Genomic DNA, 13,033 nt, shown 5'->3' on the forward strand with positions numbered 1-13,033 from the left:
TTTCTTAAAATCCACATATAAATGAAATCACATGGTATTTGTCTTTCTTGGACTGACTTATTTCCCTTAGCATTATACCCTCTAGATCCATCCATCCATGTTGTTGCAAACTTTCATTCTTTCATGGCTGAGTAATATCTCATTGTGTGTGTGTGTGTGTGTTATGTGTGTTATACATATCACATCTTCTCTGTCCATTCATCTATTGATGGACACTTAGGCTGCTTCTATAATTTGGCTATTACAAATAATGATGTAGTAAACATAGGGGTGTATGTATCTTTTTTTCCTCCAAGGTTTGGTTTAAAAGGGACTTGTTTATTTTGAGAAAAAAAGGTCTCAAACATCAGGCTGTTCACAAAAATAACTCACAGTATCAGATTAGAAAACAAATCTTAAAAAAAGAAAGAAAACAAATCTTAAGACTTTTGCACTAATTATTTTTCTAGAGGATGCATGTGACATGACAACTCTCATTCACAAAAATGCATTATTACATTTGTGTTGAACAGTCCCACATAGCACTTTTATGTGGGGTATAACATGCATACCTCAAATTCAAAGCTGCTCTTAGGTGCTCCTCAACTAATGTGATTGCAGTTAGGGAAGCAACTACTGAGCTCAAGTATGAATGGAAAGAACTGTTCTTGCATAATAAGAGATTATTTTGGAGACAGTTGTTAAAAACCAAAACCACACATCCTTTTTATTGTTAAGTCATAAAGACAAAAAAGTCATAAAGAGGAATCAAAATTAAAAGCAAAAAGTATAGGGTAAGACTTAACATAATGCCTAGGAGTGTCAAAGGAAATGAAAATGGGACTAGGCACAGGGCAATATGAATTAATGAACATGGGAAGGACAAGGATGGGGACAAAAGTGAGCATGTGCTGGAGGAGATAGTAAGAGAGGGGATCTGGTGAGAATTTTGATCTTAGACAAGTGCCTAATTAAAATAATGGGAGAAAATTTCCAAACCCCACTGTGTGCTTAATAGTCATCTTTGCCAGTGGGGCTGTCTCTGTCATCCTCTCTTTCCTCAGCTTCTTTTTTATCATCCTTCACTCAACTCTAGCTGCTCATCTCCCTGGTCTTCATTATCACCATCATCCTGTATGTATCCCCTCTGCACCAGATCCCTCCAGTCTTCATTGTAATCATCATCCGGTACATCCCCCTCCACAGCAGATCCCCCCAGTCCTCCTTCTTATCATCATCCAGTATGTCTGCCTCCATAGCAGGGTCATCTGCACCCCCTCAGACTCCATCTTCACATTAGTCTCATCTTTCTTCAGGGAGCTGCTATTCTGATCCTTTCCTGAGTTATCATTCTTCATCTCTTTTCCTTACTTACTCTCTTCTTTTTCCATTTTTTCCCCAGATTTTCCAGCTCCTTTTTGTTTTATCTGGGTCAACTCCCCCTTAATGACCTGAAGGTCATCTCCTTTTAACTTTCCAGACTTGGAAGAAGATCCTCGCTGTCCACTCTTAGAACTGAAGTCACTTTTGCCCCGTCATGAGGTGTTTCCTGATACATAGTGGCAGTTTGAGGGAACTACAGCTGGAGCGAAAGGAGGAGGAACACTTGTTGGGTAACTACATCTTGTCATAACAAGCCTATTGAACGTCATAGTCTGAGTCAAAGGAGGAGCCATAAGCTCCACTGCAGATTGTTTTGCACCTGCTTTTCCTCAGTTTGCTTTTGGCTCTAGAGTCAGATTAATATTTATTTATTTATTTTTTTATTGGTGTTCAATTTACCAACATACAGAATAACCCCCAGTGCCCGTCACCCAGATTAATATTTAAAACCTGGCCAGCTATCACTCTGCCAGCCTTTCCTGCCACAGCAGCTTGAGCATTTCTCTCATTAGCATACTGAACAAAGGCAAGGCCCTTATGAACTGAGCAACCCACAATTTTGCTATATTTTGAGAAAATAGCCTCCACATCAGATTTCTTGACCACAAGAGTATCAAGATTCCCAGTGTATTCATGGGAGTTCAAGGAGCAAGGATCTGTCTTGTTGGTAACATTGCTGGCCATTGTCTTTGATGATATGGTTTCTCACAAAGCCAAAAATCGCAGCTGAAGATAAAAAAATCTCGCTCAAGTAAAGTTCCACTAACTTATATATTTTGAGTGATTTGTAATCAGGATAGGAGAGGAAAAAGAGATTTGATTCTGAATCTCCTACTCCCAGGTTCTACATGGAGAAGTGACTGCTGCATGTCAGCAGTGCAGTGGCAACCACTCAGTCTTTGCATCTTCACTATCTTTTCAAATTAGTGTTTTTGTATTCTTTGGGTAAATACCCAGTAGGTTATTTACTGGATCATCTGGTAATTCTATTTAAAATTCTTAAGGAACCTCTATACTCTTTTTCATAGTGGCTGCACCAGTTTGCATTCCCACCAAGTGCTGCACGAAGTTTCCTTTCTTTCCACATCATCACCAACATTTATTTCTTGTCTTTCTGATTTTAGCCATTCTGACAGGTGTGAGGTGATATTTCATTGTAGTTTTGATTTGCATTTCCTTGATGATGAGTGATGTCGAGCATTTTTTCATGTGTCTGTTGGTGATCTGTAGGTCTTCTTTGGAGCAATATCTGTTCATGTCTTCTGCCCAGTTTTAATTGGATTTTTTGTTTTTTGGGTGTTGAGTTGTATAAGTTCTTTATATATTTTGGTACTAACCCCTTATTGGGCATGCCATTTGCAAATATCTTTTTCCATTCAGTAGGATACCTTTAAGTTTTGTTGATTGTTTCCTTTGCTGTGCAGAAGCTTTTTATTTTGATGTAGTCTCAATAGTTTATTTTTGCTTTTGTTTCCCTTACCTCAGAGGACCTATTTAGAAAAAGTTCCTATGGCCAATGCCAGAGAGATTACTGCCTGTGCTTCTAGGATTTTTATGGTTTCAAGTCTCACATTTAAGTCTTTAATCCTTTTTGAGTTTATTCTTGTGTATGGTGTAAGAAAGGGGTCCAGTTTAATTCTTTTGCATGTAGCTGTCCATTTTCCCAGCACCATTTGCTGAGGAGATTTTTCTCCATTGCATATTCTTTCTCCTTAGTTGAAGATTAATTGATCATATAATCATGGGTTTATTTCTGGGCTCTCTATTCTGTTCTATTGATCTATGTGTCTGTGTTTGTGCCAGTGCCATACTGTTTTGATGACTGTAGCTTTGTAGTATATTTTGAAATCTGGGGTTGTGATACATCCAGGTTTGCTGTTCTTTTTCAAGATTGCTTTGGCTATTTAGGTTTTTTTGTGATTCCATACGAATTTTAGGATTATTGTTCTAGGTCTGTGAAAAATACTGTTGGTACTTTGATAGAGATTGCATTAAATCTGTAAATTGTTTTGAGTAGTGTGGGCATTTTAACAACATTTGTTCTTACAATCCATGAGTATCAACTGCATTTTTATATGTTAGCATTTTTGCACATCAGGAAAGGAACTTTTTAAAAGATACCAATTAAAATGGTAACAAGAGTACACAAGTTATCTAGGAATACACCTAACAAAAATGCACAAGAATTCCATGAAATAAATTTTAAAATTGTATTGACAGATGTTAAAGACAATCTAAAGTCAAGTCTATGAACATGTTATGTTCATAGATAGAGGGATTCAATACTATAAATAGTTTACTTTCCCCAAATTGATGTATAAATTCAATGCAGTCCCAACACCCTTAATCTTGGCATGCTGTTTCTAAAATATATATGAAGAATAATATTCAAGGGTAGCCAAGATGCTCCCAAAGAAGAGAAAGTAGGTGGTGGAATGACTCCCCAAATATTATATAACTGTAGTAAAGACAGTATACTGCTGATAAGGGCTAGACAATGGAACAGAAAAGACACCCCAGACACAGACTCATACATATATGAAAACCTGATATATGACAGTTATAATTACAACTGAGAAGGAAAAAAAAGAACTATTCAATATATACTACTGGGAAAATTGGCTATCTCTAAGGGAACAGAGTAAAAATGAATCCCTACCTCACCATATACTACAAAATGAACTACACTACTACCTATTATACACATATATCCAGTCCAGATGGGTTAAAAACTTAAATGTGAAAGACAAAACCTAGAAACTTTTGGAAGAAAACATAAGGAAATATTTGTGTGACAGCTCAGGGGGTAGGCAATGATTTCTTTAAGAAGAGAGAAAAAGTTTAAACTTCAAAGAAAAAGATTTGATTATATAAACTTCAGGACTTCTTTACATAAAAGATCTTCATTAAGAGAATGAAAAAATATAGCCACAATTTGAGTGAAGATTTTTGTAATACAGATAACTAACAAAATAATTCTTATCCAAAATGTATAATATGTGTATGTTATCTATTTTATACACACACACACACACACACACACACACACACACGTACATATATGTCTATTGCTGTGTAACAAATTACCCTGATACTTACAAATTTAAAATGACACACATTTATGATCTCACAGTTTCTATAGGTCAGGAATCTGGGTGTGGCTTAGCTGAATCCTCTGCTTCAAGGTCTCATTGGCTACAATCATCTTCAGGCCCCAGCTGGGAAGGATCTTCTTCCAAGCTTAAACTCATGTGGTTTTTGGCAGGAGGCCTCTCTCAGTTCCTTGCCACATGGGCCTCTCCACAGAACATCTAACACATGGCAGCTGGCCTCATTGTGGGGAGCAAGCAGGAGGGCAGGAGAGGGTACCAGCAAGAGAACCTGCTAGCAAGACACGAGTCATGATGTTTTGTAATCTAATCTCAGAAGTGATATCTCATCACTTTTGCCATATTCCATTTGTTAGAAGCACGTTACTAGGTCCAGTCCACATTCAAGGGGAGTGGATTACCTAAGACTATGAATACGAGGAAGTAGGGATCATTGTTGGTCACGTTAGAAGTCTATTACAATATATATCAATCTAGGGGCACCTGAATGGTGAGTTGGTTGAGTCTCCAACTCTTGGTTTTAGCTCAAGTCCTAATCTCAGGATCTTGAGATCGATCCCCATGTCGGGCTCCATGCTCAGTGCAGAGTCTGCTTAGAGTTTCTTTCTCCCTCTTCCCCTCTCTTTCCCCCTTCTAAAATAAATAAATAAATCTTAAAATATATATATATATATATATATATATCAACCTAATAGAAAATTATGCAGATATTTTGCATATTAACAAATTATTATTAATTTATATTAACAAATATTTCATAGCCAGAGAAACACAAATGACCCATAAACAGTGGAAACCCTTGTGCATATGCCCCCGGAGAGGTATAAGCAATATACACAGCATCCTTATTTATAATAGGCAAAAACTGAAAAAGCAAATGTCCAGCACCAGTAAAATGGATAAATCATGATACAACCATACAGTGAAATACTGTACAACAGGGAAAATGTATAAAGTATATAGCTGGACACATAAATGTGGAGGAACCATTCCAAAGCATAATATTGAGTGAAATAAGCAATTCACAGAAATAAGGGTACGGTCTGATTCCATTTGTCTAAAGTTCAAGGACAAGGGAAGCAAGATAATTTATGTATTTATATGTTTCTACCTCTATCAAGGAAATGATGAACAAAACTAGCATAATGGTTTTCTGAGGTGAGGGACAGCATACAGCAGGGAGGAGACACACGGGGAGTTCAAAGGTGCAGGCCAATATGTGTTTAAGTACTTTATTATTATTTCAACAGTGAGCACACAATGCATTGTTTTGTATGAGTGAGTTTTTTCATGCTTAAAAATGTAGGGAAAAATAAAAGAGCTAATGTTTATTGAACATTCCTCTGTGTCAGCCACTTTGCAGATGCTTTGATGGAATGAATCCCATGCTTTTATTTTTAATGCTACACCTCTCATTTTCTGCCTACTGTTTTTTACTTTCAGGAGTGTTTACCTAAAATAAAATAGAACATATTGTGTTTAAAGCAAGGGAAAATCATGTGATAACAAAAACAATGGAGAAAATGCTAATACTCAACTCAAGGAGAATTTTGCCTTTTATACCAAATACAGAACCTAAAGCCATGTAATCTACTCACAGAACCCTCTGAACCAAAAGAAGCGACCTGGACAACCAGACTAGCTCAGAGTTTCTCATCCTTGGCACTACTGACATTTTGTGCTGGATCATTCTTTGTTGTTGTGTCTGTCCTGTGCACTATAGGATGTTGAGCGACATCCCTGGCCTCCACCCACTAGATGCCAGCAACCCCCCTTCCCAAGTTGTGGCAAATGAAATAGTCTCTAGACACTGCCAAATGCCCCCTGGGAGGCAAAATCACCCCTGGTTGAGATCCACTAGATGGTCCTGGCATATTCAATAGAAGTAGCCATATAGGGATCCCTGGGTGGCGCAGCGGTTTGGCGCCTGCCTTTGGCCCAGGGCGCGATTCTGGAGACCCAGAATCGAATCCCACATCGGGCTCCCAGTGCATGGAGCCTGCTTCTCCCTCTGCCTATGTCTCTGCCTCTCTCTCTCTCTCTCTGTGACTATCATAAATAAATAAAAATTTTAAAAAAATTTATAAAAAAAGAAGTAGCCATATAGTGAACCTATCACGTGCCTATTTCATATTCCCTTGGTAGTTCTCATTCATTCATTTATTTCCTTGACATTTATTGAGGTGCCTTCTCTGAGAACTAAATGTTAAGTAGCTTTGCTTGTTATACCATCCCTCCAGGTTTCTTGAACGTTATTCACTCACCGAGCAGAGATACCAGGGCAGAAAGAAACCCAACAGTTCATATCACAATTCTGCACTTCTTTATTTTCAAGTTCTTTTAAAAATAAACAGAAAGGTTTATACCTCAAGAGGATTCAAGGATGCATTAGTGACCACTTGTAGGTTTTCACTGACCTAAAAGGGGCCACTTAGGCCCTCTACAACTCATGGCTAACGCAGTTTTTTTTTTTTTTTAAGTTTCGTTAGGTTTAGCATATGAGGAGCTTCCACTTGTGTAAATTGGGTGGCTGCTTTAATTGATTAAGTCATAACCTGAGCTAAGTGGATATGCTAAAAGCAAGGTTGACCTGTATTAAAAATTTAGGGAACAGACATTTAAAAAAGTTAATGCACGCACTTATATGCATGCATAGTTATTTTTTCTACTCACACACAAGAAAGAATTTCAATCTCTGTACATAGTGAGTGTAGGCTGCAGACTTCATCGTGCCCTTTCAATTTTAATTTTCTTCACTTAGTCATTTTAAAGTCGTTTTTTCTAGCTGTGCGTGACTTGCTCTTTTTCTGTCCTTGCTTGTATTTTTAAATTGTGCATTTACAAGGAATAAAAAGAAACTCCTAACTTGCAGTGTAATTGTGCGCAAGGAGTGTATTTTGGTCCCTGCCGCCGTGTCAGCCTCAGAGCGGGGATGCTGTTGCCATGGAGACAGGGATGTTGAACGGGCTTCATCACCTTTGCCCTGCTATTTAAAATCGCACTCATAGCAAAGCTCTGGCAGACATAGGGCTTTTTCTGGTAGGTCAACCACCTCCTCCCTTTTTCTCTTTTAAAAACAACAACTTGGCAGATTAATGCCATTTTTATTTATGACTGTTATAAAATGTAATGTAAATACCCTCTCGCACAGAATGAATGGGTAGCTCTCTCTTTGTGTTGTCTTTTTCCAGCACGGAACTGAAATTCCTTGAGAGTTTGCCAAAACCAGTCCCTTTAATGGGTTCTGCTCAGGGTTCTATCCTCTCTGTTGGCTTTCTGAAAGTATCAGAGCAGTGGGTAGAGAACAGAGAGAAGCCTAGGAAATTATAGGATGAGACAAAAAGCAATAGGAAGTTAATCACAGGCTTTTCAAATGTTGAAACAAACATTTGGAGAGTAGGCTACTCTCACACACCCCTGGTGGATGAGTGGGCCAGTATTACCTTTCTGGAAGCAATTCAGTCATAAAAACCTTAAAAATACCCTTGCTCCATCGATGACAATTTTAGCAAATTTTCCTAGGAGAACATACATACAAGGAAACAAAGATTTGCCTACAGGATTACTCATCACAGTTTTATTTATGCGGGTGGAAAACTGGAATCAACCAGTTTCAGAAACACGTCCGTAAAAGGGGATTGATTAAATCAATTCTAGTACATCACACAATGGAATACTAGGCAACTGTGTTAAATAATAGTGTAGCAGTCTATTTCCTAACCTGAAAAGCTGTTCAAGCAATGCCATTGAATGAAAAAAAAAAAAAAGGCAAGTTACGCATCACTAAGTGGATTAGAATTCCATTTAAAAAATAATTATAGAAACATACACATGTACTTATGGGAAAACTGGAAAGTTGCATGTCAAATTTTGGTTTGTGTTGTTTTAATTTATTTTTTTCTCTATTTTATAAGTTCTACAGTGACCATCACATGCATAACTTTAAGTCAATTAATTTAAAAATGCATGCTTATATAAAAATATTTTTAATTTGAAAAGTTCTAGGAGCTTTCCTTAAGAAACAGACTTTTTACTCAATGTCCTGAGAATTCTGAAATTAAGTTCTTACCATTTGCCCTCAAATGGATTCTTTAAAACATTTTTTGGGCAATTTATTCTTTTTGGACCGCACAAAATACAGCCAGTTAATTCCAGTTAAAAGCATTGGACCTACTGAATTTTTGAGCTGCTCTCAACCAGTGTCCAGAATAGCCCCCCAGAAAGCAGGGTTGGCACTACTCATCACTTGGCCAGAGCCCCTGGCTCCCCGAGTAATGGCATCCGTGTCCGCCAGGGCCAGCTCTCTGCGGAGGGAGGCCCCAGCTGCTGCCAGGGCTGAGATGAGCTATAGATGAGGGGGTTTAATAGTCCCATCTCTGCCCTCTCAGCACCCTCTCATTGCGGATGCAGGGATGGGGGTGGAGAATAAACCTTGAGGAAACCATAAATAAACTTGTGGCTAGGATGTGATTGTAACTCTCCGTGCTCACACAGACACACACACACACACACGTACACACATGCACGCACGTGCACGCGAATTTGTCATTACCAATGGCAGCTTTTTCCAATATCACAGGGTGGGAAGGGGGCTGGATGAGGGAGTGAGTATTCCTTTGTCACCTGTATTTATTTCCTTTCCTGATGAAGACGTTTTTGTGAGTCCAAAGTAATGTGCAGAAGCATTTGATGTGAACAACTGAGACATGACCTCAGTGTTCATTACTCTCGTGACAACCCCGCCCCCCAATTTCCTCAGTACCATCACAGCAAACAAGATACAAGTCTAAACCATATTTCCATGACCCACCGGAAAGCAGAGACACCATATGAACTGTGGAGATCTTGAAACTGCCTTGTGGGAGGGGCAGCCTTTCTGTCACCCCTCTGCTCTGGGCCCCTGGAGGGGTGTGGCCCTCATTATTGGACAGGCAGGGAAGCTGAGGTCCCCAAGCTCCCTCCCCCTGGCCTGCCTCAAAACTTCACCCTCAGGTTTTCATAGACTGACTGCCTTCCAGGAGTCCAGAGGCGGCGCTGTTGCTGGGCAGGAGAGGCAAATCGAAAGCAAAGTGTCCCATCAGGTTTCCATTAACTGGAGCATTTCAGATGGTAGCCTGTGGTCTGAAGAGCAGCATCTGCATGGGCTTTGGATTTTGAAAAATAATATTGGCCGAAAGGTACAAGACAGAAAGGCCTAGGACAGAGCACTAAAACACAGGGAATCAAAGGTATGTCCATACTAACTACAAGGCAAACCCTTGCTTTTTCATTTCCCCAATATTGCTTTATATATGGCACTTTCTAAAAAGGGTCAGAATGTATCTGTGTTTCAGATTAGTTCAACAAAATTTTACTTAACTCCTCTGTACCTCACTATTCTCTTCTGTAAAATGGTAATAGAAGTAGAAACTGCTCCATCGGGTTGTTCTGAGAGTGAAAGGAATTCGTGTGTAACCCCCTTAAAAGTGCCTGGCAGATGGTGAATGCTCAATAATTATCACTATCACTATCATCATCGTTATCCTTACTGCGCAGCCCTCAGTACTGAGTACTGAGTACTACCAGGCACTCTGCTCAGTTTTATTTGTAGTAGTTGAATCTTTTTTATTGCTCTAATCATTCCATTGTATGAACACTATTTATTAGTTCATTCTCCCATTGATGGACATGTGAGTTCTTTGGAGGGTTGCGGGGGGCTATTTTTAACAAAGCTGCTGTGAAGCATTTTGTCCTTGTTCTTTGCGGGACATATGCACCCATTTCTTTTGGGTACCTAACCTTGGAGTGAAATCCCTAGATCACTGTTCAGCGTCAGTAGATATTGCCAAATAGATTCCAAATTATTGCCAATGCTTATTTATTAAGCACCTATTTTGTGGTAAGCACGGAACCTAGGGGTTCTGGAGCTAGAGGCTAAACAGGACACAGTCCCTACCCTGCAGAGTTAGGAATGTCTCCCCTGCTGGATAGCACCTGAACCCTCTGGGCTTTCACTCTGCAGGTGCAACAGTGTGAATGCCACATAACTGATTGAAGGGCTGAGGGGCAGAAAATATAGGCAATGTGCTCCTAAGTTCCAGGATCCCAGAAAATAAAAGCAATGTGCTGGTAAGTTCCAGGATCACGGAGCAGGTTAGCAACAGGACTAGACTAAGTAGAGGAACAGCAGCAGCAGATAAAGATGAAGACAACAACAGCAACAACAAAATTCCCCTCTTTTCTCTCTACAACGGAGACATGAGCCTTCAAAGGGAAGCCGTGCTCGGGTTTATGCAGTTGCAGGCACTTCGTGCCCCCGCTCGCCTCCGTTAGACCAGTGTGCAGTATATGAGGTCCTGAAGCCCTTCTCTGTGCTCTTGAAAATCCCAGGATTGAGCTCCCCGAGCTGATCCCTGGTTTGTCTCCGGGAAAAGGCAAACAAGAGGACCCTCAGTAGCTACCTTTCCCTCCACACCTGGAGACTAGATAGCTTAACCAAAAAGAGAGAAAGAAAATATTCTGGTGACCGCAGTTAAATGCCCTGTTTGCCACGGATCGATGCGTTCTAAATTCAACATAGGGCTGAACTGATATGAACAGTCGTGGGTGGAGGGAACAGACCAGGGGTTCTCAACCTCTGTGCTGCTGAGTCTTGGGTTGGTTCATCTTGGCTGTCAGGAGCGTCCTGGGCCTCGTAGGATGTTCAGCAACTTCCCTGGCTTCTACCCAGTGATGTCCTTAGCACCGCCTACCTCCCATTTGTGACAGCCAAAAACGTCTCCATACATTGCCAGATGTCCCTTGGGGGACAAAATTGTCCCTAGCTGAACCACTGGGATATGCTTAATGTTAAAAATGTGGGACGGTTGAATGTTTATATTTTCCCTCCTTTTAAATCCTGGAGATGGGTCCTATTATACAGCAAAAAAGGCTAACATTTCATATCAAGGAACTTGGATACTCTCTAGATAAGTGTCAGGAACACTTAGTCTTTTGCTTCTTTAAGGGAAATACGCTAGAATGCTAATGCGGAGTAATAAACAGAAAATCCCGTTTCAATTCTTGAAATGTCTGAATTATTTAATTTTTCAATATGATTTTATTTCAAATGCAGCAGAGTAAGTTCTTCAGTCGCCTCTGCTGCATAATGGCTTGCAATTGTGTATCAGTTGTATATTAATAGGTATTTTCAAAAGGCTTTAAGGTCTTTGAAAACAATTTCTTCTCGTAAATGCTTTGTTCTTGTTGATGTTATCCATATGTGTGATTTTCCCTATCTCCAAAGGAAGGCTTTGGTAAACAGCTGCTAAAATTTGGTTTGAACTTTGTCTAATTATGTTCAACCAGGTCAGAGGGATGATCATTTGCAAAGGAGGAACTTCTTTTCCATAAGGGTGAAGGCTTAACAATATGTATTTCTCTTATTCACTCGTTCGGTTTCAAAAAGTAATTTTTTTTTAGATTGTATTTATTTATTCATGAGAGACACACACACAGAGAGAGAGAGAGAGAGGCAGAGGGAGAAGCAGGCTCCATGCAGGGAGCCCGACGTGGGTCTCAATCCCGGGTCTCCAGGATCAGGCCCTGGGCTGAAGGCAGCGCTAAGCCGCTGAGCCACCCGGGCTGCCCTCAAAGAGTAATTCTTGAGTGCCTCCTGGGTGCTCTGCCCTGGGGATGTAATGATGCATGTGACAGGCTCAGGGAGCATGCTGGTGGTGTATGGAGCAATCAGTAGTGGCAACTTCTTAGGTCTGGCTCTGCCAGAGGCCAGCTCTGGGAGCTTTAGACGGTCACTTCATCTTTGTAGGACCATCTCTTAAATGAGATAGGTGGATTAACTGAAATGACAAATAGGTTTCGCCTGTGGTGCCAACTCACATCAACTGCTATGGGCTGCCCAGACTACTTGATTATGAGGTTCTATCTTCACTCAGTGGCAAAGTCAGCTATAATTGATTACTGAGGTCTCGCATGGTACGTTACAGGAAACGGATGGTACCCTAATGAGTGTGCCGTCCCTGGATTTCTAAGGCTTTGGATTCTATGATTTTGCAAGCAATCTACCCTCCCATCTCAGGATAGTTTGGCATGGGAGGGTGAGGTAATTGAAGTTTTTTACTTTAGAAACAGGCTATATTTCCCCTCTGTGTTTTACTTCTCATTCTCTTGGTCCTAGAAAAGAAATGCAAAGTATTCCACAATAGCATTCTCCAAAAGGTTAGTTTGCAATATTTTCGGACATCCTGCTCCATTTTTAAAAAGATCAAATAAGGCAAAACTTGACCTCCCTTCATTCAGGGCCTTTTTGGGTAAATGATTTTCCAGTGCAATGAGAGATGACTGTTTTCTTAATTTTGAATAGATGAAAATAGACACCAATCAACAAACCTTTGGCTAAGGGGAAAAATCTCTTTAACTCACATTTTGCTTCAATTACGGTGAGGACAAAGGAGCACATTGCACCCCGTGCATGAATAGATGCTTCATTATTCAAAACAAGCATCAAAGAGCATTCCGTCCCCTATAGAAAATATGCAATCACTGTTTAATTCAATGGTAGGATGCAAATTTAAATTCCCAGA

General features: G+C 40.0%; 1 protein-coding gene and 1 pseudogene across 13 annotated transcripts in view; one reads left to right on the forward strand and one right to left on the reverse strand.

Annotated features, from left to right (window-relative positions):
• Positions 1 to 13,033, forward strand: part of RAI2 (retinoic acid induced 2) — a 388,421-nt gene that overhangs the window by 186,829 nt on the left and 188,559 nt on the right. Inside the window, exon 1 of one of the 13 annotated variants that reach the window (XM_072817160.1) lies at positions 1,482 to 1,592. The exons of the other annotated variants lie outside the window; for them this stretch is intronic. The gene's annotated coding sequence lies outside the window, so the exon portion shown is untranslated. Of the gene's footprint in view, positions 1 to 1,481; positions 1,593 to 13,033 lie in introns of those variants that run through there. 13 annotated transcript variants of the gene reach the window in all.
• LOC140628145 (heterogeneous nuclear ribonucleoproteins C1/C2-like) lies at positions 780 to 2,046 on the reverse strand (annotated as a pseudogene).

Source organism: Canis lupus, chromosome X (assembly GCF_048164855.1).
Source record: "Canis lupus baileyi chromosome X, mCanLup2.hap1, whole genome shotgun sequence".
In the NCBI taxonomy this organism is placed as follows: domain Eukaryota; kingdom Metazoa; phylum Chordata; class Mammalia; order Carnivora; family Canidae; genus Canis; species Canis lupus.